This window comes from Theropithecus gelada, chromosome 8 (genome assembly GCF_003255815.1).
Source record: "Theropithecus gelada isolate Dixy chromosome 8, Tgel_1.0, whole genome shotgun sequence".
Taxonomy (NCBI): Eukaryota; Metazoa; Chordata; class Mammalia; order Primates; family Cercopithecidae; genus Theropithecus; species Theropithecus gelada.
The window spans coordinates 25,136,701-25,162,852 of record NC_037676.1 but is presented as its reverse complement, the minus strand read 5'-3'; the positions used below and the strand labels follow the sequence as shown (position 1 = coordinate 25,162,852).

Below are 26,152 nucleotides of genomic sequence, written 5' to 3'. Positions count from 1 at the left end.
AACTAGCCAAACCCTCCTGGCCCAACTGTGACCACTAAGGTTCCACCTACAAGGACCTAGTGAAAGTCTAATAAAAAGCTGCCTGACTGGGTGCAGTGGCTCACACCTGGCAGGTGGAAGTTGCAATGAGCTGAGGTCTTACCATTGCACTCCAGCCTGGGCTAAAAGAGCAAGACCTTATCTCAAAAAAAAAAAAGAAAAATAAATAAATAAATAAATAACAGCACTGGGGTCATCACCAGATCAGCAAGCCAGGAAAAGGGTGTTGCCCAGACCTAGGGTGCCTGGCACTGGCACCCAGCCCCAAGTTCAGTCCAAGCACCTCCTGCCTCTAAGGGCTGGCTGGAGTTTGCTCCCCGATGGGAGACCTGGATTACCCAACCGTCCTCAGACCAAATAATACCTAAGCACTTGAGGCACTTCTGACTATTGTCAGCTGAGTCTTGGCTCAAGTTTTGTCGACAACACGGATTAATTTATAACTAAGGTTAAAAACTCTTAAGTGAAAGTTAACTGATTCAGCCCATTTTCAGGAGAGAATGAGAGACGCCTCAGGAGCAACTATCGTGGCTACTGGGGGTCACATGAGGGATCATGTGGGGACAAGCCCAGATGGTGGGCTCTTAAGGAAAACTGTTTATAAAATGAGCCCAGCATTGTGGCTCACCCCTATAATCCCACCACTCTGGGAGGCCAAGGCAGGAGGATCACTTGACACCAGGAATCCAAGACCAGCTTGGGAAACATGGCGAAATCCCACCTCTACAAAAAAACACAACAAAATTGGTGCGGCATAGTGGCACATGCCTGTAGTCCCAGCTGCTCAGAAGGTTGAGGTGGGAGATCACCTGAGCCCAGGAGGTTGAGGCTATGGTGAGCGGTGATCACACGACTGCACTCCAGCCTGAGCGACAGAGTAAGACCCTGTCTCAAAAAAAAATAAACATAGAAATAAAATAAGCCTGCATCTCACTAAGGTGAATGTGTTTAGAGAACCATCATAACTGACGTTCACTGAGCACCTGGTGCTTCTGGGCAAAAGGTGGAATTTTTGCCCAGAAGCATACTCTACACGTATCAGCTCAGTTAATCCTCAAAATAAACAGATACTATTATCATCCCACTCCTTTTTTATTGTGGTAAAATCTACATTACATTTGCCATCTTTGTAAGTATACAGTCCAGTGCCAATTAAATGCACACGAATTGTTGTGCAATAATCACCACCATCCACCTCCAGAACGGTTTCATCTTGCAAAACCATAACGCTATGCCCATTAAGCAATAATTCCTCCCTCCCCTTCCCCCGCCTCTGGCAACGCCATCTACTTTCTGTCTCTATGAACTTGACTCCCCTAGGTACCTCATATAAGTGAAATCACACAGTACTTGTCTTTTTGTGTCTGGTTTATTTCACTTAGCATAATGTGCTCAAGTGTCACCCATGTTGTAAGTAGCATGTGTCCAAATTTCGTTTCTTTTTAAAGCTAGATAATATTCGCTTGTACATTCAGCCCCCATTGTTTATCCATTCGTCCTTCGATGGGCACTTGAATTGCTTCCACCTTCTGGCTATTCTGAATAGTACTGCTGTGAACGTGGGTGGGCAAGCATCCCTTCTAGCCCCTGCTTTCACTTCTTTGGGGGGTAGCCAGAAGTGCAACTGCTGATATTATTTACAGAAGAAGGAGAAATCAGGTGCAGGAGATTAGGCGACTTGCCTAAGTCTGTGTGACTAAGTGTCAGAACCAGGATTTCTCCCAAGCAGACTGGCTCCAAGGTCCTGGCTCCGGACCACCGGGCTCACTGCTTCTCACCTGTGCCTCTCACTTTCTGAGATGACCACACCTGGAAGGTTACAAAGAGTGGCCATGCTGACCAGCAGAGGGCATGCCTTGGCCTCTCACCGGGTCCCCCATCTTCTCTGCCCTCCACATCTGCGGCTTGCAGAGACCACAAACTGACATGAAGAAATATCCTTTAGAAGGGCCGGGCGCAGTAGCTCATGGCCGGGTGCAGCAGTTCACGCCTGTCACCCAAGCACTTTGGGAGGCCGAAGTGGGCGGATCACTTGAGGCCAAGAGTTCAAGAGCAGCCTAGCCAATGTGGCGAAACCTCATCTCTACTAAAAAAAAAAAAAAAAAAAAAAATTAGCCGGGCATGGTGGCAAATGCCTGTAGTCCCAGCTACTTGGGAGGCTGAGGCAAAAGAATCCCTTGAACCTGGGAAGTGGAGGTTGCCGGGAGCTGAGATCACGCCACTGAACTCCAGCCTGGGCAACAGAGCGAGACTGTCTCGAAAAAAAGAAAATAAATGTCCTTTAGAGACTGGATATTCCACTTCCCTCCACACAGCTGTAAAACAGAAATTGGTTCACTCCCTCCCCTGCCAAACCTGTCATTGTGTCCCATTGCTCTTAGAGATCAAAATCTCTAAGATTATTATGGTCCGCCCTGGTGTGATCCTGCTGCTTCTCTACCCCATCTTTGCTTCTCCCTGACATTCATATGTTTCCATCAGAGCCCACCTTCTTCCTATCCTCAGCCACGTGATCATAGACTGACTAATGGCCACCCAAAGATATCAGGGCCTAATCCCTGCAACATGTAAATATTAATGTGGTGCAAAAGTCATTGCGGTTTTTGTCATTACTTTCAATGGCAAAAACCTCAATGACTTTTGCACCAACCTCATACTACCTAATAAGGAAAAAGGGCCTTTGCAGGTGTGATTAGGGTAAGGATTTTGAGATGAGGTGCTTGTCCTGGATTATCTGGGAGGGCCCCAAATGCCACCACAAGTGTCCTTATAAGAGAGAAGCAGAGGGAGACCAGACACACAGAGGAAAAGGCTATGTGAAGACCGAGGCTGAGGTCACAGCGATGCAGCTACAAGCTCTGAACTCCTGGAACCACAATGGCTACCTCAGGGCCTCTGCACTGCATACCTGCCCGTCTCTACCTCTGCATGGCTGGCTTCTTCCTGTCTTCACACCTCAGCACAAGTTTAGGTCTTGCCCCCTTGGAGAGACCGTTTCCGCCTTCCAGACCTCCCTAGCAAGCTCCCATCACACTCCATGACCCCACCCTATTTATTTTATTCCTACCCTATCACTACTATTATTTATTTCCTTCTATCTTATTTATGTCTTACTATAAACAGGCATTTCTAATTCGACATAAATATAATAAGATGCAGAGGTTTAGATTAGATCTTATTTTTTGCCTCCTGCTCTAATCCATCAGAGCAGGGACTGTCTCTGTCTTCTTTGATGCTGAAACCCCAGTGCCTGGAACACTACTGTGTTTGCTAAGGATACCATAACAAAGTACCACACAGACTGGACGGCTTCAACCATGGAAATTTAACTTCTCAAAGTTCAAGAGGCTAGAAGTCTATGGCCGGGGGTGGTGGCTCACACCTGTAATCCTAGCACCTTGGGAGGTTGAGGCAATAGATCACTTGAAACCAAGAGTTCGAGATCAGCCTGGCCAACACGGCGAAACCCCGTCTTTACTAAAATTACAAAAATTACACCCGGGTGTAGTGGGTCACACCTGTAATCCCAACACTTTGGGAGGCCAAAGTGGGGTGGATCCCTCGAGGTCAGGGGTTCGAGACCAGCCTGGCCAACATGGTGAAACTCCGTCTTTACTAAAAATACAAAAAAATTAGCTGGGCATGGTGGCACATGCCTGTAGTCTCAGCTACTCAGGAGGCTGCGGCAGGAGAATTGCTTGAACCCTGGAGATGGAGGTTGCAGTGAGCTGAGATTGCGCCACTTCACTCCAGCCTGGGCCACAGAGTGAGACTCTGTCTCAAAATAAATAAATAAATAAAATAGAAGAAGTCCAAGATCAAGGTATCAGTGGATTTGGTTTCTTCTGCAGCCTCTTCCCTTGGCTTGCAGAGGAGTAGCTTTCTGGCCGTGTCCTCACATGGCCTCAGTTCGTGTGCATCTGTGGTGTCTCTTTCTGAGCGTCCTAATCTCTTCTCGTGAGGACATCAGTCAGATTGGATTAAGGACCAGGCTAATCACTTCCTTCTAACTTAATCACCTCTTTAAAAGTCCTGTCTCCAAGTCTAATCCCAGAGCTTCAACAATGGTGAATTTGAGGAGGCGCGATCCAGCCCCCAATAACCACCTCACATATGTTAATGGTGGGCATGTGGCAGCCGTGCTGTTAGGTGAATGCTAATGCTGTGATCACACCAACAGAAACATAAATGGAAGAGGGAAGTTGGAAAGCCGCAAAAGAAAAACTCACATGGACAGAAAACACATAAAAATATGTCCAATCTCACTAGACTCAAAGAAAATACATATTAAGGTAACAATGAGACACTATCACTTGCCTAACAAAATGACTGAGATTTAAAAGTGGACAATAGTTGCTTGTAGGAGTGCAGAGGTGGTACACGCCTTCTGCAAAACAACTTGGCATGAAGCACAAAGTACAGAGTTCCATGGGAGGGGCGGTCTCCCTTAAAGAAGTGACCTGAAGGTAATTCTTAGTCAAGTGAAGAGAGAGAGAGGAACAAATGAGGCAGAAAGAACAGTCTGATTAAAAGCCTCAAACCACAAAGTACAGTGCCTTCAAAGAGGTAGGAGAGCCCTATTCAACAAAGTACTGGAAGTCCTAGCCAGGGCAATCAGGCAAGAGAAAGAGATCAAAGGCAACCAAATTGAAAAAGAGAAAGTCAAATTGTCCCGGTTTGCAGATGACATGACCTTACATCTAGAAAAATCTAAAGATTCCACCAAAAATCTTAGATTTGATAAATGAATTGAATACAGTTGCAGGATGCAAAACCAATATACAAAAATCAGTGGCATTTCTGGCTGGGCTTGGTGGCCCATGCCTATAATCCCAGCATAATTGAGATGCCGAGCTGGGAAGATCGCTTGAGGCCAGCAGTCTGAGATCAGCCTGGGCAATATAGCAAGACCCCATCTCATTTTTTCAAAATTAAAATTTCAAAAATGAGGGAAAGGAAAGCACAAGGAGCCGCCGCTGCCAGCATAACAGTGCCTGGAGCCGGGAGGAGATCCGGGCCGCTATGCGGCCTTCCCTGCATCCCGCCACCAGCCGCCTCTGTCCTCGGACCTATTCCAACAATCTCTTAAAACATGGTGGATTAGGCCGGGCGCGGTGGCTCAACCTGTAATCCCAGCACTTTGGGAGGCCGAGACAGGTGGATCACGAGGTCAGGAGATCGAGACCATCCTGGCTAACACGGTGAAACCCCGTCTCTACTAAAAAATACAAAAAAAAAAACTAGCCGGGCGAGGTGGCGGGCGCCTGTAGTCCCAGCTACTCAGGAGGCTGAGGCAGGAGAATGGCGTAAACCCGGGAGGCGGAGCTTGCAGTGAGCTGAGATCCGGCCACTGCACTCCAGCCTGGGCGACAGAGCCAGACTCCGCCTCAAAAAAACAAAAACAAAAACAAAAACAAAAAAAACATGGTGGATTAGTAGGAAGTTCTAGGTGTGTAGAGACATGCCTCACCCGAGGATATTAAAAAGGCATATGAGAAACTGGCTCTGAAGTGGCACCCTGATCAAAATCCTTAGAATAAAGAAGAAGCAGAGAGAAAATCCAAACAAGTAGCACAGGCGTTATGAGGTGCTGTCAGATGCTAAGAAACGGGACCTCAATGACAAATATGGCAAAGAAGGATGAATTGGTGGAGGGGGAGGTGGAAGTCATTTTGATGGTCCATTTGATTTTGGCTTCACATTCCGTAACCCAGATGGTGTCTTCAGGGAATTTTTTGGTGAAAGAGATCCATTTTCATTTGACTTCTTTGAAGACCCTTTTGAGGACTTTTTTGGGAATCGAAGGGGTCCCTGAAGAAGCAGAAGCTGAGGGACGGGGTCGTTTTTCTCCACATTCAGTGGATTTCCATCTTTTGGAAATGGATTTTCTTCTTTTGATACAGGATTTACTTCATTTGGGTCACTAGGCCAGGGGGACCTCACTTCATTCTCTTCTACATCATTTGGTGGTAGTGGGATGAGCAACTTCAAATCGATATCAATTTCTATGAAAATGGTTAACGACAGAAAAATCACTATGTTTCCTAAGGCCTTCCCAACCATGCGTGACTGTGAGTCAATTAAACCTCTTTCCTTTAGAAATTACACAGTCTCAAGCATTTCTTTATAGCAGTGTGAAAATGAACGAATACACTCTCCTTTCTTTTTCACCTCCCCTTTATCCCTCACAGCTCCCCTAATCCCCTCCCAAGGAACAGGGATTCTCACACAGGTCCCACGGTAGGACCCATGCTTACCAAGCCTCTGGCTCTTTCTCCCAGCTCCAGAATCCCTAGGTTTCATTTTGGAAACAAATTTATGTCTAGCTATTAATAATGTTTCATAGCATTACTTCATTTATGTAATATATTTGCACTTAAATTTGACTTCAAGAGACTACAAAGAGAATTGTTGAGAATGGTCAAGAAAGGTAGAAGTTGAAGATGGCCAGTTAAAGCCCTTAACAATAAGTGGTAAGGAGCAGCTGCTGTGCTTGGGTAACGAGTAATTCAATGTATGCACTTAATAGAAATGTTAAACTGTAACAAGCATCATTTGAGGATTAACAGGCACTTTTTTTTGAAGACTTCAAATGAACTCCACTTTCAGTATTATACCAAATCTAAAGAATTTACAAACAACTCATCAGAACCTCTATTTGTCATAGACTTTTGAGTTTATTGTTGGGACAACATAAGAGGACCATTTTTTTTGTCTTTAAAATTCTTGTAAATCTCTGTATGCTCTTTGCTTTTTTATTAAACGTACTCCAAGGTGACCCTGACTGTTTAGCGTAGGACAAGATTGCACACTAACACCAGCATGGATCTGCTTTTCCATTGTGTCTGAAATGTGAGCCACGTGGTGTCAGTCTGCTGTGAAGTTAACATTGCCAGGACAAATCTTCTACAGAAATAATTTCAATTTATTTTCAGCATTTAGTAGTGAAAGATATTAATGCATTAATGGTAATACATTCTGGTTTAATATAAATTAAAAGTGGCCGAGTGTGGTGGCTCACGCCTGTAATCGCAGCACTTTGGGAGGCCGAAGCGGGCAGATTATTTGAGGTCCGGAGTTCGAGACCAGCCTGGCTAATATGGTGAAACCCCGTCTCTACTAAAAATACAAAAGTTAGCCGGGCGTGGTGGCGAGTGCCTGTAGTCCCAGCTACTCGGGAGGCTGAGGCAGGAGAATCACTTGAACCCAGGAATCGGAGGTTGCAGTGAGCCAAGATCATGCCACTGTACTCCAGCCTAGGTGACAGAGCGAGAGTATGTCTCAAAAAACAAACAAACAAACAACCAAAAAAATAAAAAACGCTGCCCTTGTATGTTTATCACAGCACTATTCATAATGTGGTCTGATCAGATTTGCGTTTCAGAAAGAATATAGTGACCAAACCAAGGGAGGAGCAGCAGGAAGAAAAGAAAGTCGTGAGACACTGGAAAAACAATGGAGTCAGAATCAACAGACCAGTGACACGACAGACCTGCAGGGAAGGAAAAGAGAAGGAAATGTGGGTCCCGCCCAGTTTGGGGCTTGAGCAGGTGAGTGGTGGCAACTCTTACCAGGGGAGATAGGGAACAGGAGGAGGGGCTTCAGGGGAAAAGACTGGCATGTCTTATCCTAGACATGATGAGACTGAAGTCCTGTGAGAGATCCTCGGGAAGTCCCAGCAGGCAATAAGCAAATAAGGGTATTATCTATAAGTCAAAACGGGAAGTCAAAACGGGAAGCCAAAACCTATGTTAGGAAGACATTGCACAAGTGGGGTGCCCAGGACCGGTCCACCCAGCCCCAGCCTCATAGCCGTGACCAACTACTACTGCATCAGTTTGGTACTAAAGCATCAGGAACCAAGGTAGAGGCCATAGGCCTGCCTGAACATGGACATGTTACAGGCTCCAGGGTGTCCCAACAGCTTGGAAGTTGAGCCCTGTCTCTAGATAAGGCTGATTCTGGGAGAAGGGCTTTCACAGACATTTTATAAGATCCAAAAATTATAGCATTATATCTTCCGTAGAGGGTCTTCTCCACACTGTCAACACTTACCTGCAGATTAGAGTCGGGGGAGGGTGCCTTCTCAGAAGACACAATTTTTCTCTTTACCATAGGTGTTGGCAAACCTTTTCGCAATTTATCATTTATCTTTTGACTTTGTTTATGGTATTTCTTATACATAAGTTTAATGTTTTTGGTAATCAAATTTATTTTTATTTTTTCCTTACTTATTTATTTATTTATTTATTTTTTGAGACTGAGTCTGGCTCTGTCGCCCAGGCTGGAGTGCAGTGGCCGGATCTCAGCTCACTGCAAGCTCCGCCTCCCAGGTTTACGCCATTCTCCTGCCTCAGCCTCCGGAGTAGCTGGGACCACAGGCGCCCGCCACCTCGCCTGGCTAGTTTTTTGTATTTTTTAGTAGAGACGGGGTTTCACCATGTTAGCCAGGATGGTCTCGATCTCCTGACCTTGTGATCCGCCCGTCTCGGCCTCCCAAAGTGCTGGGATTACAGGCTTGAGCCACCGCGCCCGGCTACTTACTTATTCTTTTAAAATAGAGATGGAGTCTAGCTATGTTGTCCAGGCTGGTCTTGAACTCCTGACCTGAGGCCATCCTCCTGCCTCTGCCTCCCAAAGTGCTGGGATTATAGGTGGTAATCAAATTTAAATAATCAAATATTTTCCGTAGGATTTCTGAGGTTAAGCATGGGGCTCCTAATGTTCAATAAGGCCCCCTTTGTCTTTGTTTTTTTATGAGTCAATTCCGAGAATCACACAAGATCTTGAACTCACAAGGACAAGATGAGATCAACAATAACTTAGGCAAAATATTCTATTTTCTGCACTAGCTAGGCTATGGTTTGCTGCCTTCACTGATTTTTTTTTAAATTCAGTGTTATATTTACTTTAGGGATATTATTGAGGATGTGCCCTTTTTTTTTTTTTTTAACACTTTTAAGGAAAAAAAAATTTTTCAGGCATCACTGATCAAAACTATGCAGTCAGCTTGCTTTTAGTTTTTTGGGCTCTGTGTGTGTGTGTGTGTGTGTTTTCTTTCTGTTTTTTGGGCTTTGATGGATTGAATCATGTTTGCCTCTTTGCACTGGACACCAGGATGCTCAGGTCAAAGTTTTTTTTAACCCTTCCTTTAACAAAAGCTCTATCATAACATTTGTGTTTGGGGAATTAATATTTGCTCAAACTTTACATTTTTCTTCTATACTTTTTTGCCTTTCCTTCCAATTTATCTTTTCATCTCTTTTTAAAAATTCAACCTTTATTTTAGATACAGGAGTACATGTGCAGATTTGTTACATGGGAATATTATATAATGCTGAGGTTTGAAGTATGAATCTCATCACCCAGGGAGTGAGCATAGTACCTGATAGGTAGTTTTTTAACCCAACTACTTCCTTTAGTAGTCCACAGTGTCTGTTGTTTCCATATTTATGTCCATGTGTGCTCAATGTTTAGCTCTCACTTATAAGCGCGACCACGCAGCATGTAGTTTTCTGTTCCTACACTGATTTGCCTAGGATTATGACCTTCAGTGCCATCCATGTTGCTGCAAAGGACATGATCTCATTCTTTTTACGGCTGCATAGTATTCCATGGTGTATATGTGCCACATTTCCTTTATCCAGTCTACCATTGATGGGTACCTGGGTTGATTCCATGTGTTTGCTATTGTGAATATCTCAGTGATGAACATACAAGTGCATGTGTCTTTTTGGTAGAATGATTTATTTTCCTTTGGGTATAGACCCAGTAATGGGGTTGCTGTATCTTTTAATCTTATCTTTGATATGGCAATATGAAGTCCTTTTTGAAAGGGGATGGGAAAGAAAAAGATGGAGAAAGGGTGGAAGAGAAAGACAGAGAGAGAGAAAGAAAGTAGCTAACTATCGAAACGTGCAGTTAGCAATCAGATACATTATTTACATTAAAAAATCGCATTTAACTTCACCATGGGGTTCCTTGATGTAGAGTTCCCAGAAAACATTTTATTTGCTTTATTACAAAGCATTCCCCGCAAGCACAGTATCTCAACTCATCTACTGTGTAAAGTGAACTTTATCTGTATTTTAGAATAAAGAAAACCATTCAGCAATATCTGCAAAGCGGAGAACTCAGCTACCTGCTGAACTTGGCAATGATCTAGCCCCGCCCCGCTTGCTGTCTTGCTTTATTTATTCTAGCTGGCATTTTAAAATCAAGTGTTTGATACACACCAGGCCCCCTTCTTTTATGTGTACATTTCTTTTAATCCTCACTAGGAAGAGACTGAGACTCAGATAATTTACATGATTCCCCAGAGTAACCCAAGTCAATGGCAAAGTAAAAAATGTCTGTCTCCACTCCCTGGGTGTCTGCCACTATGTCGCACTGAATCCTTCATTCCCAAAGAATTCCAGTTATATTCTCAGGACTAATTAGCAAAAATATGCACTTTATACCTGCACAGTCTCCCTCGTTTCTCCTCTCTCCCTCCTCCTCCTTCTTAGGCACACACACACGTGTCTTTTAACTATGATGTTTATCTTACTAGGTATAAATAATCTCAAGGTCAAAATTACAAATTTAAATCTTGATCATCTCACACCCATTAGGATGGGCCCTATAAACAAAAACAAAATGACAATTGTTAGTAAATTGAACCTTTGTTGGAGAAATTGAACCTTTGTGCCCTATTGCTGGGAACGTAAAATAGCGCAGCTGCTATGGAAAACAGTTTGGAGGTTCCTAAAAAATCAAACAGAATTATTGTAATGGTTCTGTAGTCATCCTACTTCTCAGTATATATCCAAAAAAATTTAAAGCAGGATCTCAGAGATATTTGTACACCATGTTCATAGCAGCATTATTCACAATAGCCAAGAGGTGGAAGCTACCTAAATGCCCACCGGTGTTCCAATGAATAAAATGTGGTCTATCCATACAATGGGATGTTATTCAGTCTTCAAAAAAAGACAGAAATCTTCTCCTATGCTAGAACATGGATAAACTTTGAAGACATGATGCAAAGTAAAAGAAGCCAGTCACAAAAAGACAAAAACACTGCATGACTCCACTTATATGAGATGTTAAAATAGTCAAACAAAGTACAAGAGTGGTCATAGAATAGAGGCTGGGGAAGGGGAACAGGGATTTGTCATTTAATTAGTGCAGTTTTGCAAGATGAAAACATGCTAGAGACCTATTTTACAACAGTGTGCTTATAGTTAACACTACTGATCTGTACACGAAAAATGGTTAAGATGGCAAATTGCATGTTCTGCTTGTTTTACCACCATTTTAAAAACACAAACAAAATAAAACACTTCTACAGTCACAGAGAGACTAATCAATGCATTAATTTGAGACACTCAGAATTTGACTTTCATGAGAAAAGATTTGTAAATTTGTTTGCAAATATAATTAATTTCAATAAAACCACATATTAGCGTAAAATAAATTTAAATCCTGATGAGTTAGATCCTAATTAAGAAAGCTGACTTTGTGCAGTAGCTTTGCCAGTTTGCCTGAGACATTAAGCTTTGAAATGATAATTTGTCCTGTCTGTCTGTCTGTCTGTCTCTCTGTGAAGGGCCTCACCCTGCCCTCACCCCTCCCTTTGCCCCTGCCCGCCTTTGGCCATCATGCTGAGCCAGAGTCAAACGAACCTCCTGCCAGACACAGGAAGATACAGGGAGACTTCTTCCGGGGGGAAGGGGGCTTGAGGATCGCAGCAAGAGTTGACATCAAAGCAGCCTTGGTTTTTTTTGTTTTGTTTTTGTTTGTTTGTTTGGAGATGGAGTCTCGCTCTGTCGCCGAGGGTGGAGTGCAGTGGCGCGATCTCGGCTCACTGCAACCTCCACCTCCCGGCTTCCAGTAATTCTCCTGCCTCAGCCTCCTGCGTAGCTGGGATTACAGGCGCACGCCACCACGCCCCGCTACTTTTTTTTTATTTTAGTAGAGACGAGGTTTCTCCATGTTGCCCAGGCTAGTCTCAAACTCCTCAACTCAGGCAATCCACGTGCCTCGGCCTCCCAAAGCGCTAGGATTACAGGTGTGAACCACCATGCCTGGCCCAAAGCAGCCTCGTTTTAAGCAGAGCCCCTCAGGAGAAAGCGAGCCGAGCAGCTGCTGGGCTCCAGTCCTCACTGCAATGTGAGGAGACGGTGAGATCCTACACCTCTTGGCATTCTTCTTGCATGACGTGCTAAAATCTGCTGCTCCTCCTCTCCCATTGTCTTTATAAGGATCAGTTTATTCTCTTTTTAAGTTCCGTTACCGTAATTTTGGCAGGGTCTCAAGAGGGAGAGGAGATGAGTGTTCAGGACTCTGCTTTTTCTAAAGATCTGGTTCTCTTTGATGCTCTGTGTCTGCGCGCGCACGTGTGTATATGTGTGTGTGCAGAGTGTATTTCAGGATAAGAGCCTCATTTGATAAGCAAGTGAATTGTCTCAGAAGCTGCTGAGAAACTCTGCATTTTAATGGTGAAAACCCAACGTTGCAATTAGAGCGGATTGTCCATGAGGTGGCAGATGCTGGTCCTTTGGTGGGTAGGGAGGAGTGGCCGGCCCCGGGGAGACTTGGGTCCCCCAGCCTTGGGGCAGGCAAGGCAGGTGAGTCGTGAGACGTCAGAGACCAGCACCCCCCTCAGTACCACTGAGTCCAGCTGTGCGAATTGTACAAGCCCCGGACAGGTTTTGTCTATCCCAGGAAAGCAAGAATGATTTTGCATTAAATCTCTTAATGTAATTCATGACATTAACATATACAAGAAAAAAATATCACCTCATCTCAACAGATGCAGGAAAGGTATTCAACATAGGTCACAGCTCATTAATGACATTTTTTTTTTTTTTTTTGAGACAGGATCTCATTCTGTCGCCCAGGCTGGAGTGCAGTGGCACAATCACTGCTCACTGTAGCCTCAACCTCCGGGGTTCCAGCGATCCTCCTGCCTCAGTCCCGAGTAGCTGGGACTACAGGTGCACACTGCCACGCCCAGCTAATATCTGTATTTTTTTGTAGAGATGGGGTTTGGTCATGTTGCCCAGGCTGGTCTCGAACTCTTGGCTCAAGTGATCCACCTGCCTCCACCTCCCATAGCGCTGGGACTATAGGCTTGAGCCAGCACACCCGACCCTGACAAAATCCTTTTCTTTTTAAATAGACACACCCATGTACGTAAGTTGACGTAAACGGGACCATATCGTACGTGCTATTTTGGGCACCTCAACTACCCTCCCCACCACCACCACCATATGAGGGCCCCATCCCCACACTTCCCATTAGTCATTTCTCTCCACAGTCATACAATGCCATACACAACTATGTGCACATACATATATTAAAGTATAAATGAGGGTAGACCCTATTTAATATAAATGGAAAAATATTTTACAGACTTCCTTGCATCATGCTTTTTTAAAATGAAATTCACTGCAAGATATCTAATGGGACTCACATATTCTCTTAAATGGCTGTTCACTATTCATTGATGTGGAGGAACCAGACCTCATCCGGCTGTGCCCTACTGATAGGCTTCGCTCATTTCCATGTGAGGCCTTTACAGGCAAACATTCTTTCACTCATGATTACAAACTTGGTAGTGTGGTATGTTTTTTTCCCATGGGATAGATTCCTAAGAGTCAGATTCGAAGACCAGAGTATATGTCGACTGTTCATAAATGCTGCCAACTGTCTCCAAAAAGACGCTTCTGCTCCCCATTTCCACCAGCACTTATAGGAGTCCGCCTTTCTTGTCACCTCCACCTGTAGTGACAGGGTTTTTAAAACATTTTTGGCCGGACGCAGTGATTCATGCTTGTAAATCCCAGCGCTTTGGGAGGCCAAAGTAGATGGATCACTTGAGCCCAGGAATTTGAGACCAGCCTGGGAAACATGGTGAAACTTCATCTCTACCAAAAAATGTATGTGTACCAAAAGTAGCTGGGCATGGTGGCATGTGCTTGTAGTCCCAAACACTCAGGAGGCTGAGAAGGAAGGATTGCTTGAGCCCCAGGAAGCAGAGGTTGCAGTGAGCCAAGATCATGTCACTGCACTCCAGCCTGAGTGACACAGCAAAACCATCTCTAAATAAATAAATAAATAAATGTTGCCATTCTGATGCGTACCAAGTAATAACTCATGCTCACTTCAATTGGAACCGTCCTGATTGCTTCTAAATTTGAGCTTATTTTATTTTTACTTAGTGTTATTTTTGTCAAAGATCTACATCCCTACAGTACGACAAGGTCAAACAAGGACTTCTGAGTGAAGAGGGCAGCTCAAACCCACCCATCTACTTCTGCTGCCTCCTGAAATTCTATTAACATGACAGCAAGCCTGTGTTTCCCACAGGCAGAGAGTAATTGACAAATAGGCTTTACTCCCTAAGCTGTGGACTCCTCGCATACTGTTCATCGTATTATTTTGTGGATCTTTTTATGTGTCTAAAATATTTCATTGTAAAAAGTCTGGGGAGTGTATATCCATACGCTGGAGCGTTCTACTGACATAAAAAGGAATGAAGAACTGATAGCATGTTGGAACTGACGGCGTGTTGCAGTGTGGGTGAACCTCACAAACACAATGTCACATGGAAGAAGCCAGACACTCCGTTCATGGTCCACGTGTTCGCCCAGGCCTGGAGGCTCCAGGCAGGTGGCAGGGTTGAATCAACACTCTCTGACTCCGCACCCACCTCATGTGGGCACCGAGAGCCCTGATTTTCCAGCTGCACCACTGGCTTTCTGATAGGAGCACAGAAGGCTGTGCTTGCCACTGCGTTGACCTCACCCCATGGTTCTATGTTCCTGTTGCTTCTGTTCTATGAAGATGTTTATCCTGTTCCAAGTGTGACTATGACTTTCCTCAAATTAAAACAAATTTTTAAAAAATTTTTTTGCTTTTGCTTAGAATGGGCTGGAGAGAGCTTCTTATACCACTGCTTCAACCAATAAATATTGCCTGTAAAGTGTGTGTGTGTGTTTTTTTTTTTTTTTTTTAAAGAGACAGGGTCTTGCTCTTCCACTCAGGCTGGAGTGCAGTGGTGCGATCACAGCTCACTGCAGCTTCCAACTCCTGGGCTCAAGTGATCTTCCCATCTTAGCCTCCAGAGTAGCTGGGACTACAGATGCACCCCACCATACCTGACTTTTTTTTTTCTTGTAGAGACAGAGTCTTTCTATGTTGCTCAGGCTGGTCTTTAACTCCTGGCCTTAAGCAGTCCTCCTGCCTTGGCCTCCTAAAGTGTTGGGATTACAGACATGAGTCACCATGCCCAGCCAGTAAAATGAATTTTGAAGGCATATTTACAACTGCATACATCCAGCATTTATGCAATATGTGCAATTATGATGTCACACTGCAGGTATAATTAGTAAATATATGTTAAGTTTCTTTGTCTGCCCCACCCCCTTTTTAAACAAGTTCGTCAGATGACTGCTGTGAGCATCCAAAACCACCATCAAGGTTGTTTTCAGTTCTCCAATCAGTATTTTGTTTTTTGTTTTTTTGTTTTTTTTTTTTTTGAGACGGAGTCTCGCTCTGTCGCCCGGGCTGGAGTGCAGTGGCCGGATCTCAGCTCACTGCAAGCTCCGCCTCCCGGGTTCATGCCATTCTCCGGCCTCAGCCTCCCGAGTAGCTGGGACTACAGACGCCCGCCACCTCGCCCGGCTAGTTTTTTGTATTTCTTAATAGAGACGGGGTTTCACCATGTTAGCCAGGATGGTCTCGATCTCCTGACCTCGTGATCCGCCCGTCTCGGCCTCCCAAAGTGCTGGGATTACAGGCTTGAGCCACCGCGCCCGGCAGTATTTTGTTTTTTAAAATGAGGATGTGAGGAAAGTAGAACAGAGGATAATTAGAGGATGGGAAGGGTAGAAGAAGGGGAGATAGGATGCAGAATTACAGCTAGATGAAAGAATAAGTTCTACTATTCTATAGCACTGTGGATGACTATATTTAACAATAATATGTAGTTTCAAGTAGCTAGAAGGAGGATATCAAATGTTCCCAACACAAAGAAATGACAGATGTTTGAGATGGTGGATATGCTAATTACCCTGATAGGATCACCATACATTAAAGGTTCCAAAATATCACCATGTACTCCATGAATATGTATCATTATTATTTGTCAATTAAGAAATAAAAATAAAATGAAGATGTGAGAATTTTCGGGGCACGGAACTGTTCTGTATCTTGATTGTGGTAGGGATTATGCAATTGTACCTACCTGTCAAAATCTGCAGAACGGTCCACTAAAAACAGTACGTTTTTCCTTATGTAAATTAAATTTTAAAAAATGAGGGCCTGGCACTGTGGCTCACGCCTGTAATCCTGGCACTTTGGGAGGCCAAGGCAGGAGGATTGCCTATGCTCAGAAGTTTGAGATCAGCCTGGCAAACATGGCAAGGTCCTGTCTCTACCCTCCATCCCCTCTACACACAAAATAAATAAATAAAAAGTGGAGAAAAATAATAGTTTTCTCATATGCTATCTCCAAGTTACAATTCTGACCCAGGTGTGAAACTCAAGTTTCTTTGAGGGCCCCCCCACATAATCCACCCTGTCTCTGCGACAGGATTTTTTGTTTGGAAGAAAGAGGAGGAGAGATTTACATTCCAGACCCTTTTCAGAAAGAGAGTGTCTGTTGCCTGCTTCCTCTCCCTGTCTCCTTCCTAGTTCCCCAGGAAGCTGATCTGACACTCAACCTCAAATTCCTCTCCCTTGACTATAAAGAACAGTTTAGCCCCCTTGGCGATGTGTTCTCAAACTCACATACCAGGCCTGGTCGTAATTGCAAGTGTTAAATATGGTCGCGAATATGGCTTTAAAAATCATGTGACAAGCCATCTTTGTTGGTCTGAATGGTATTGAAACGGGACATGTTCGTTGTTCCTTATGGAGCCATCTGGGTACAGAGGGAGCTTCTGGAGGATTGGTGCTTCTCTGTGTCAAAAACAAAACCAAACCCTGCCCCCTCCCTCCCTCTTCTGTATCCTCCACATCTCTCGGTGATGATGAATTTATGGGTCAACTTCGCTGGGCCATGGTGGCAATATTTGGTCACTTTCGCGAGGGTGTTTTTGGATGCGATTGTGATTAACATTTAAATTGGTGGAATTTGGGTAAAGCCCCTTGCCCTCCATAGTATGGGTGGAGTGGGCCTCATCCATTTTGTTGAAGGCCTCACTGGAATAAAAGCCCAAGGTCCCTGGAGCAAGAGGGAATCTGCAGCAGTTGCGCTTCGGGTTGGAACTGCACCGTCGCGTCTTCCCTGGGTCTCCAGCCTCCATAACCAGTAAGCCAAGCCTTTGCAATACATTTCTCTATTTACACACGTCCTATTGGCTCTGTTTCTTGAGAACCCCAATACAGAGCCTTCCCTCTAGTATTTAAATAAGCTCAAATCTGTCCCCCTTAAAAAAATCCTTCCTCAAGCCCCTATTCCCTCTGCTTATCATCGTCTCTCTTCCTTCCCCTTCAGGGCCACATTTTGCAGAAATGGCTGCTGTTTTCCTATTGTTTTACCTCTTCACACTCTCAGAGCACCCTAGTCTAACTCCCATCTCCAGCAAGCTTCCAAAACGGTGGCTGTTAAAATGAATGATTTCCATGTTGATGAAACCAATACATGCCAGACAGTCCCTCCTTTCCATTGATCTTGAAACACGTGGCTTTACAGCTCTTGAAATACGCTCTTCTCAGGGCCTGGTTTTCCTCTTGCTGTCTGGCCTTTTCAACCTCCTTTTAGCTTCTCCTCTGCAAATCTTTCAATGTTGGAGTTCTCTGGGCTCTTCCTAGACCTTCCTTTTTCTCTCCACCCCCTCCTCCAGCCCCAGGTCATGTTATCCATTCTGTGGCTTCACCTACCATTGGTTGCTGATTAAGTCCAAAGTCTCTGTCTCAGCCAGGTCTCTCTTCTGAGTTCCCGACTCTTGTATCCAACGGCGAAGTCAATGCTTCTGCATGACTACCTGACACTCCACTCCCACACTCCTTCTGGACCACAAGATGCTGTCCCTTAAGAAATGCAGCTGTAATTCCAAAGCAAGCTAGGTGTGTCCTTTGACACTTTAGGGTGACATATCCCGTCATTCATCCCATCTTACTGATTGTACTTCCTGGATATTTCTCAAATCCATCTTTTTCCCCCCATCTCCACCACAGATTTAGTTTTAAGCCACTATAATTTCTTCCTCCTAACTTGCCATCTCATACCTATGCTTGTCTGTCTCAAGTTCATTCTCTAAGTTTAAAAGAGTGGCCAGGTGCGGTGGCTCACGCCTGTAATCCCAGCACTTTCGGAGGCCAAGCGAGGCAGGCAGATCACCTGAGGTCAGGAGTTTGAGATCAGCCTGGCAACATGGCGAAACCCTGTCTCTACCAAAAATTAGCCCACGTGGTGGCGGGTGCCTGTAATCCCAGCTACTCAGGAGGCTGAGGCAGGAGAATCACTTGAACCCCAGAGGCAGAGGTTGCAGTGAGCCGAGATCACGCCACTGTACTCCAGCCTGCATGACAGAGCAAGACCATATCTCAAAGAAAAAAAAAAAAAAAGAAAGAAAGAGTGGTCTTTTAATAATGCAAACCTAAAAACCTAAGCCTGTTGTTCCCCTATTTAAAACTCTCCAATGACTTCCCAAAACCCTTCGAATAAAGTCTATAATTGTCAGTGTGGCCTCCAAGGCCCTTCCTAATCCGTATGTTGTCTCTCCAAGTTCTCCCAGCTCTTGGTGTCATCACTGACTGTCTTTCAGCGATGCTCCTGTTCTTTTTGACTTTCAGAGCATTTGCTGTTCCCTATTCTTGGGAAGTTCTTCTCCACCCTTTCTCCTGGCAGCTCTCAGCTTCTCAGATTTCAGGGCTTGGTTTAAAGGCTACTTCAGCTAAGTCCCCATTTCATAGGTTCTCATTATTCTGTCTCTCCTTAACACTAACCCTAATAATGTATGCAATTATTTATCTGTTTACTTTCCCTGCTAGCCAGAAAGTTCCATGTCCATGTTTGGTTCAGTCACAGATGACATTTATCTTTCCTTTTGGCAACCGAGCATATGAACTTCTTTCTAGGCTGGAAGAATCGACCACTTTATGAGTCCTGGTGGGGGTGGAGGGCAGGAGGGCAAAGGAGCACCCCCAGCTCCACTCATTTTTCAGCCTCTCTTGCAGGCAGGACACCAGCAAGCCCCCAATCAGGCACATCCAGAGAGATGTGGGCTCAAGAACCAGTGACACAGGAGGAAAGGGTTGGGAAACTCCCTTCCTTCGGGCGGAAGGAGGAGGGGGGTGCTTCAAGGGTGAGCTCCTGGGGAGAAGCGCTTTGGTGCTGGCAGCAGCAGTGGCCGCACAGTGAGGTCCTGGGAGTAGAAAGTGGAAAATGTAGCAACTGGTGTCTGGGGGTCTGTATCCTTCAGTAGAGTGGCTCTCCAGCCCTCGATGATTCCATCGGCTTGTAATACAGTTTTTAATAGGCCTTTATGTGCATCAGGGTCACGCTATAACAGAATAGCAGGCTATAAACCACAGTGGAGTCCTGGCATGTAGTGGGTACACAATGAATATCTGCTGATTAAAAGAATGCACTGAACGACGGGGTCTTAGGTGCTTTTGTGGACTGAAGAAGATTCATTATTCTTACACAAATTTTTGAAACTCACACCCATCTTCCATTTAAATGACAAAAATCACAAATGTGAAACCAAAGAAAACACTATTAGTTGATGTTGGAAATGCCTTTAAGATTGTGTTCACTGCATTAATATATGATTTGTTTTCCTAATAAAAAAGAAAACCACATCCACCAAAGAACATAAAGGTGGCCTGGCAACCAGGGACAGTGCGTTATGTGAAGTCTGGTTCACTTTGAGGGGAGGGCTACCTCGCTACAGACACAAACCCAAAGGAATTCAAAAGTTGCTCTGGCCAGGCGAGGTGGCTCATGCCTGTAATCCCAGCACTTTGGGAGGCTGAGGTGGGTGGATCACAAGGTCAGGAGATCGACACCATCTTGGCTAACATGGTGAAACCCTGTCTCTACTAAAAATACAAAAAATTAGCTGGGCGTGGTGGCGGGCGTCTGTAATCCCAGCTACTCAGGAGGCTGAGGCAGGAGAATGGCATGAACCCGGGAGGCGGAGCCGATGGTGAGCCGAGACCGTGCCACTGCACTCCAGCCTGGGCCACAGAGCAAGACTCTGTCTCAAAACAAAAACAAAACAAAACAAAACCTGCCCTGTAAGAATGCAGAACAGAGACCTGGTTCCTTTACTGAACACTAATTTTCTCATCTGTAAAACTGAAACAGCTCCTACTGCAAATGGGCGTGGTGAGATTAAAGAATGTAAGAGCTCAAAATTCAAGGTCTGCCTCATGGTAAGGGCTCCCTGAACATTTCCATATTTCCTTCCTCCCTCTTCTCCTTCTCACTCGAAACAGTGATTTGTTTATTAACTCACATGTCGAACACAGCAATGTTTAAGAAACCAGTGATACTGACAGTTTTTTCCACGCAATATATTCTCACCCTGGCTTACAGCCCCCAAAATATGGATTCTTTGGCAGGAACATTTATGGCACTTATAAAAAAGCACAGATGATATGAAAATTAACTTTTGGAAATGGTTGAAATGCATATGGATTTTTCTTTTACAGATTTATTCATAATGCTGAACCTAGGGATGCCCAAATGGATACTTTAAAGCTCAAAATCTATCTTCACACAAGGATTATTAGAATTGCCAAATACACATAGAACAAAATAGGCCACACTGACAACACTGTCTAGTGTTTGATTCAGTTCTTTTATTTCTCAAATCTGCCATTAGAACTGCTATTTTTTTTTTTTTTTTTTTTTTTTTTTTGAGATGGAGTCTTACTCTGTTGCCCAGGCTGGAGTCCAGTGCGTGATCTCAGCGCACTGCAACGTCTGCCTCCCGGATTCAGGCAATTCTCCCTACCTCAGATTCCCGAGTAGCTGGGATTACAGGTGCGTGCCACCACCACACCCGGCTAATTTTTTTATTTTTAGTAGATAAGGGGTTTCGCAAGGTTGGCCAGGCTGGTTTTGAACTCTTGACCTCAAGTGATCCACCCACTTTGGCCTCCCAAAGTGCTGGGATTACAGGCGTGAGCCACTGCACCTGGCCCAGTATTTTTAAGACTACTAATTATTGCAGTAGTTAATGATTTGGTTAGAAGCTGTGATTTTCATGATATAAACTGATTCTAAGGCACTCTTTTGGAAATATTAAGAAACCTCAGATTTAAAAAGAAATGCTTGATTTAAAAAGAAAGGCTGGTTCCTGAAAAGTGCTTTCTCTTTGAATTGGCATCCTGACTCGAATGTATTAATGCTGTGATAGGGGTGAATTTTTTAACATCACTGGGCCCAGGTTGCTTCATCAGGAACTATCCCTTAGGGCTGCTAGTAACTAATAGCCACTTTTGATGCTCAGTACAAAGTTTTCAACAGATGTAGTTTTTCTCAACAGGCAGCGGAGATAACTTCTCAGGAACACTGATAAAAAGCCTCAGGCTCTCCACACCTTTCTCTGAAGGCTGAATTTTAGTCTAACCCCTCCGATGTCCAGCCATCTCATTTCAGGTCATTGAAGGCAATCCCAGCCTGTAGACAATGTTATATGGCTAAAATTAATCACCATTCCATGTTTGATGTCATGCCAGCCAGCCCTGTAGTACAGGCTGGGTATATCCCTTGGGACCCGAAGAGCTTTGGATTTCAAAAATTTTTTGAATTTTTTAATATTTGCATTATACTTACCATTTGAGCATCCCAACTCTGAAAATCTGAAATCCAAAATGCTCCGAAATCCATAGCTCACTGCAGCTTTGACTTCCCAGGCAGGCTGTGATCCTCCTGCCTCAGCCTCCTGTACCTGGGACTACAGGCATGCGCCACTGAGACTAGCTTTTTTACCTTTTGTAGAGATGGGGTCTCACCATGTTGCCCAGGCTGGTTTCAAACTCCTGGCCTCAAGCAATCCTCCCGCCTCGGCCTCCCAAAGTGCTGGGATTACGGTCGTGAGCCACTGTGTGCAGCCATTAATTTTCAATAGGTATTTTTAGCATGCATTATGTCACAAGTCTGGGGCCAATTCTGGAGTACAGTGGGCAAGACACAGCACTTACCTAGAGGAACTACAAAAGAGCCAAAGACATTGGCCGGGCGCGGTGGCTCACGACGCCTGTAATCCCAGCACTTAGGGAGGCCGAGGCAGGCGGATCACAAGGTCAGGAGATCGAGACCATGGTGAAACCCCGTCTCTACTAAAAATACAAAAAATTAGCCGGGCACCGTGGCGGGTGCCTGTAGTCCCAGCTACTCAGGAGGCTGAGGCAGGAGAATGGCGTGAACCCGAGAAGCGGAGCTTGCAGTGAGCCGAGATCGCGCCACTGCACTCCAGCCTGGGCGACAGAGCGAGACTCCGTCTCAAAAAAAAAAAAAAAAAAAAAAAAAAAGAGCCAAAGACAATTCTCATTCAGGGTGACTGGTGCCACAACGGGAGAAATGCTGGGTGTTCCGGAGATCAGAGGACAGGCATCAAGCCCAGGTAGGGGAGGGATGTGTGGCAGATGTCAAGGAAGTTTTCTCAGAGGAAGTGACTGCCAAGCTGAGCCCTGAAAAATGAAGCAGGGGGGAGGGCTATCCCTGGCAGGGAAAACAGCACTTAGGGGAAACAGGGTTACAGGAACATGAAGTTAGGCTGACTTCAGTGGGGTGGGAGTCGAGGTCAGCCACGGTCCAATGAAGCTGGAGATCAGCAGGTCTGGCAGCCACTATGGGAACTTGAACTTGGTCCCCAAGACAACGGGGAACCATGTAAGGATTTCAAGTGACACCATGATCAGATTTGTAATTTAGGACAATGACTATGGCTGCTGAGAAAAAAGTACAGAGCCACAGATCTCAGCTAGGAAGCCCTGGGAAGGAGGCAATCAAGGGCTTTGGGGCCTGGATTAGGTAGTGCAAGGTAGGAAAGGTCGGTGACACTCAGTGGTGTTTTGAAGGTGGAATTAACAGGTCATGGTGACTGACCTGATGTAGAAGGAAAGGAAAAGAGTAATTGGCAAGTTTCTGGTTTGAGCAATTGAAGGCACCCTTGCGCCATTCACAGACACCATAAAAAGATGGGCACCTGGAAGAAAAGAGGAAGCAAGAGGTAGGGAGTTCTAGACGCACAGAGTTTGAAATGCCCATGGACGTTTGAATGGCCATGTCTAACAGGTAGCTGGACACATGGGTCTGGAGTTGAGGAGAGATCAGAGTTGACTACAGTCATGGGCATCATTTCTCCCACACCTGAGGACCAGTGAACTGCGTCTTGGCTGTGCATCAATCACTTTTGGAGCTTTTATTAAAAACTGTGTTTCTTTCCTTACCAAGTATGTCCATGATTTTTCCTTACTTCTACTAGGAGTGGGAGTAGCGGACAGGACATTGTGTAAGTGGGGTAGAGGTCAAGTTCACTGAGATTGAACTTTTGTTTTTGCAGAGCATTTTGAAGAATGACGTAAGCCCCAGAGGAGGTGTATCTTTTCCTGAGCGGCAACCAAATAATTTCTGGTAGGATTTGTAGCCCCTCTTCTCTCACACCAAGTTTCCAAGCCCATTTCGTTGGGACAAACTTCAAACTGGCATTTCAAAGTCTAAGAACTGACCAGCAGCTGAACAATCAATTACTGCTTATTCAAAACCCTTTGACTGTTATTTCAGTTATTTATAGGACTTGCTATATAGTCCATTCACTTCTGATGACTCTGTTGTCCCAACTGAAGAAATGAGCTCTTTGGCAAGACTGATTTTCTCTTGACTTGAATTTATAAATGGGCTAATTTCATGACCTTAAAGTTTGTATTTTTACCACTAGGTCAGAAATAGTAATAGATGAAGTAAAGGACTGTGGTAATCTTTACAAACGCTTTCCTCCCCCTCTAAAGATTTCGTTACATTTTACAATTAGTTTATAAATGTGGTAACACTATGAACTTCACATAATACTATGAACTTCACATGAAGCAGTGGTACAAGAAATAATTCAAGTGCTAAAATACGTAAAAGCAAAACCATCAATAACACGGCCCACTGGCTTCCTGAAGATCAAGCTTTCGTGATGTGGAATCTCAGCTCACCTAAACCCAGAATTTACATTTTTTTCTCTGCATTCTGTTCCATTATCTTGGTCCATTTACATTTTTGATCCACTACCAAAGTAATATTTATAAAATGTCCATAGTGTTTATTCCTCATTCACCTTTTTTTTTTTTTTTTGAGACAGGATTTCGCTGTTACCCAGGCTGGAGTGCAATGGCACAATCACAGCTCATTGCAGCCTCAACCTCCTGGGTTCAAGCAATCCTCCCACCTCAGCCTCCTGAGTAGCTAGGACCATAGTTGTATGCCACCATGCCCAACCAATTTTTTGTGTTTTTTTTGTAAAGATGGGGTTTTGCCATGTTGCCCAGGCTGGTCTTGAACTCCTGAGCTCAAGCAATCCTCCCGCGTTGGCCTCCCAAAGTGCTGGGATTACAAGCATGAGCCATTGCACCTGGCTCCTGCCTTTTTTTTTTTAGACATGGTGTCGCTCTGTCACCCAGGCTGAACGCAGTGGTGCAATCCTAGCTCACTGCAGACTTGACCTCCTGGGCTCAAGCAATCCTCCCTCCATCAGTTTCCGAATAGCTGGAACTACAGGTGTGTGCTACCATGCCTGGTTAATATTTTTAATTTTTAGTAGAGATGGGGTCTTGCTATATTGCCCAGGTTGGTCTCAAATTCCTGGGCTCAAGCGATCATTCACCCATTCCTAATCCTGCTTTTTACCCTGAGCCATAATTTACTAACAGCAACTGTAGAATTAAAAGGTCCACAGAGAGCACCTTGGGCAGCCCGTTGGCTTGACTCATGAGACAGCTGAAGCTCAAAACATGTCGCCCAGGCTGTGAAGCAGCAGAGCCCAGTCCACCTGCCTCGTGCTTCTGGCTGCACTGCGGAATGAAGGCAGAAGCCATTGTAAGGCTTTGAGGATTTCAGCATTAGTTCCCGTCTCCTTCCAGAGAAGGAGATACTGATGGGAAAGAACTCTGTCTTCCTTCATCATCGACCTCTGCCTTCTCTTCAAACATGGAGAAACTGGAGCCACCAGAGGCGGGTTTCCTCACTTTTCATTTCTAACTGATCTCTCCTCACCCCTTCTCACATCTTCATTTCCTGTCATCAATGTCTGGGTTGTGTAAACTCCACCTTTCCAAGGCTCACTCCCCACTGAGTGCTTAATTACATTTCCTTCCTCTCACTCTGGGAGGGAGTAGGTCCCACTATTCCATTATCGATCTGCTCCCTCCACAACTCTAATATTTGCCTCTGCTCTCTCTCCTTAGCCTACGCATTGACCCCTCTCTATTCCCAACCTAAGCCAACAATCCTACAATTCTGTCTCCTCCTCAGAAACTCCCCCCTTGTTTTCTTAATCATGAAGTTTATTCAGAAAAGCCAACACTTCCTGCTATTCATTCACTGACCTGACACAATCTTATCCAGGATCCCTCTTTCACTCCTACAGAAAACGCTCTTGCAAAGATCAGCACAGATCCAACTGCCATATTCCAAAGCTTCTCGATTCCTCTTACTTCACCACAAAACATGGTCACCTCCTACTTTGGGGGTTCTGTGATACCAACAATATCATTCACCTCGAACTTCTCTTCTGCTCTGCCTTCGAATGTTGGGCTTTCCCGTTATTTGAATAACTTTCTTCCTTGTCCATTGTCCAATCTTTAAACATCATATAAATACATAATGCACGGGTCTGTGTTTTACTTCCACTCCAGACCCTTCTCCTGGGTTATAGTTCTATCTAATAAGTGTCCAATCAGAAGTCCCTCAGACATTTCATGTTCAATGCACTCAAAACTGAAATCCTCCCTCTTTGCTCCTACCACCCCATTTCTTCTCCCGTCCTCCTTTAACTAATGGGATCAACCCATGTTTTCAGGCCACACACACACACAAAGGAATACACATGCCTTCCTCTCTAAGTCACCTTCTGACCAGTTTGCTTCTGCTTTGTTTCTCATACGTATCCTGGCCCAC

At 44.7% G+C, this 26,152-nt stretch overlaps 1 protein-coding gene and 1 pseudogene across 2 annotated transcripts in view; both read left to right on the top strand.

Annotated features, from left to right (window-relative positions):
- Positions 1 to 1,555: 1,555 nt before the first annotated feature.
- Positions 1,556 to 26,152, top strand: part of LOC112630422 (elongation factor 1-alpha 1-like) — a 49,743-nt gene continuing 25,146 nt past the window's right edge. Inside the window, exons 1-2 of one of the 2 annotated variants that reach the window (XM_025394698.1) lie at positions 1,556 to 1,592; positions 22,657 to 22,661. The gene's annotated coding sequence lies outside the window, so the exon portion shown is untranslated. Of the gene's footprint in view, positions 1,593 to 19,137; positions 19,166 to 22,656; positions 22,662 to 26,152 lie in introns of those variants that run through there. The other variant, XM_025394681.1, reaches the window with a different exon arrangement.
- Positions 5,464 to 6,547, top strand: LOC112630427 (annotated as a pseudogene).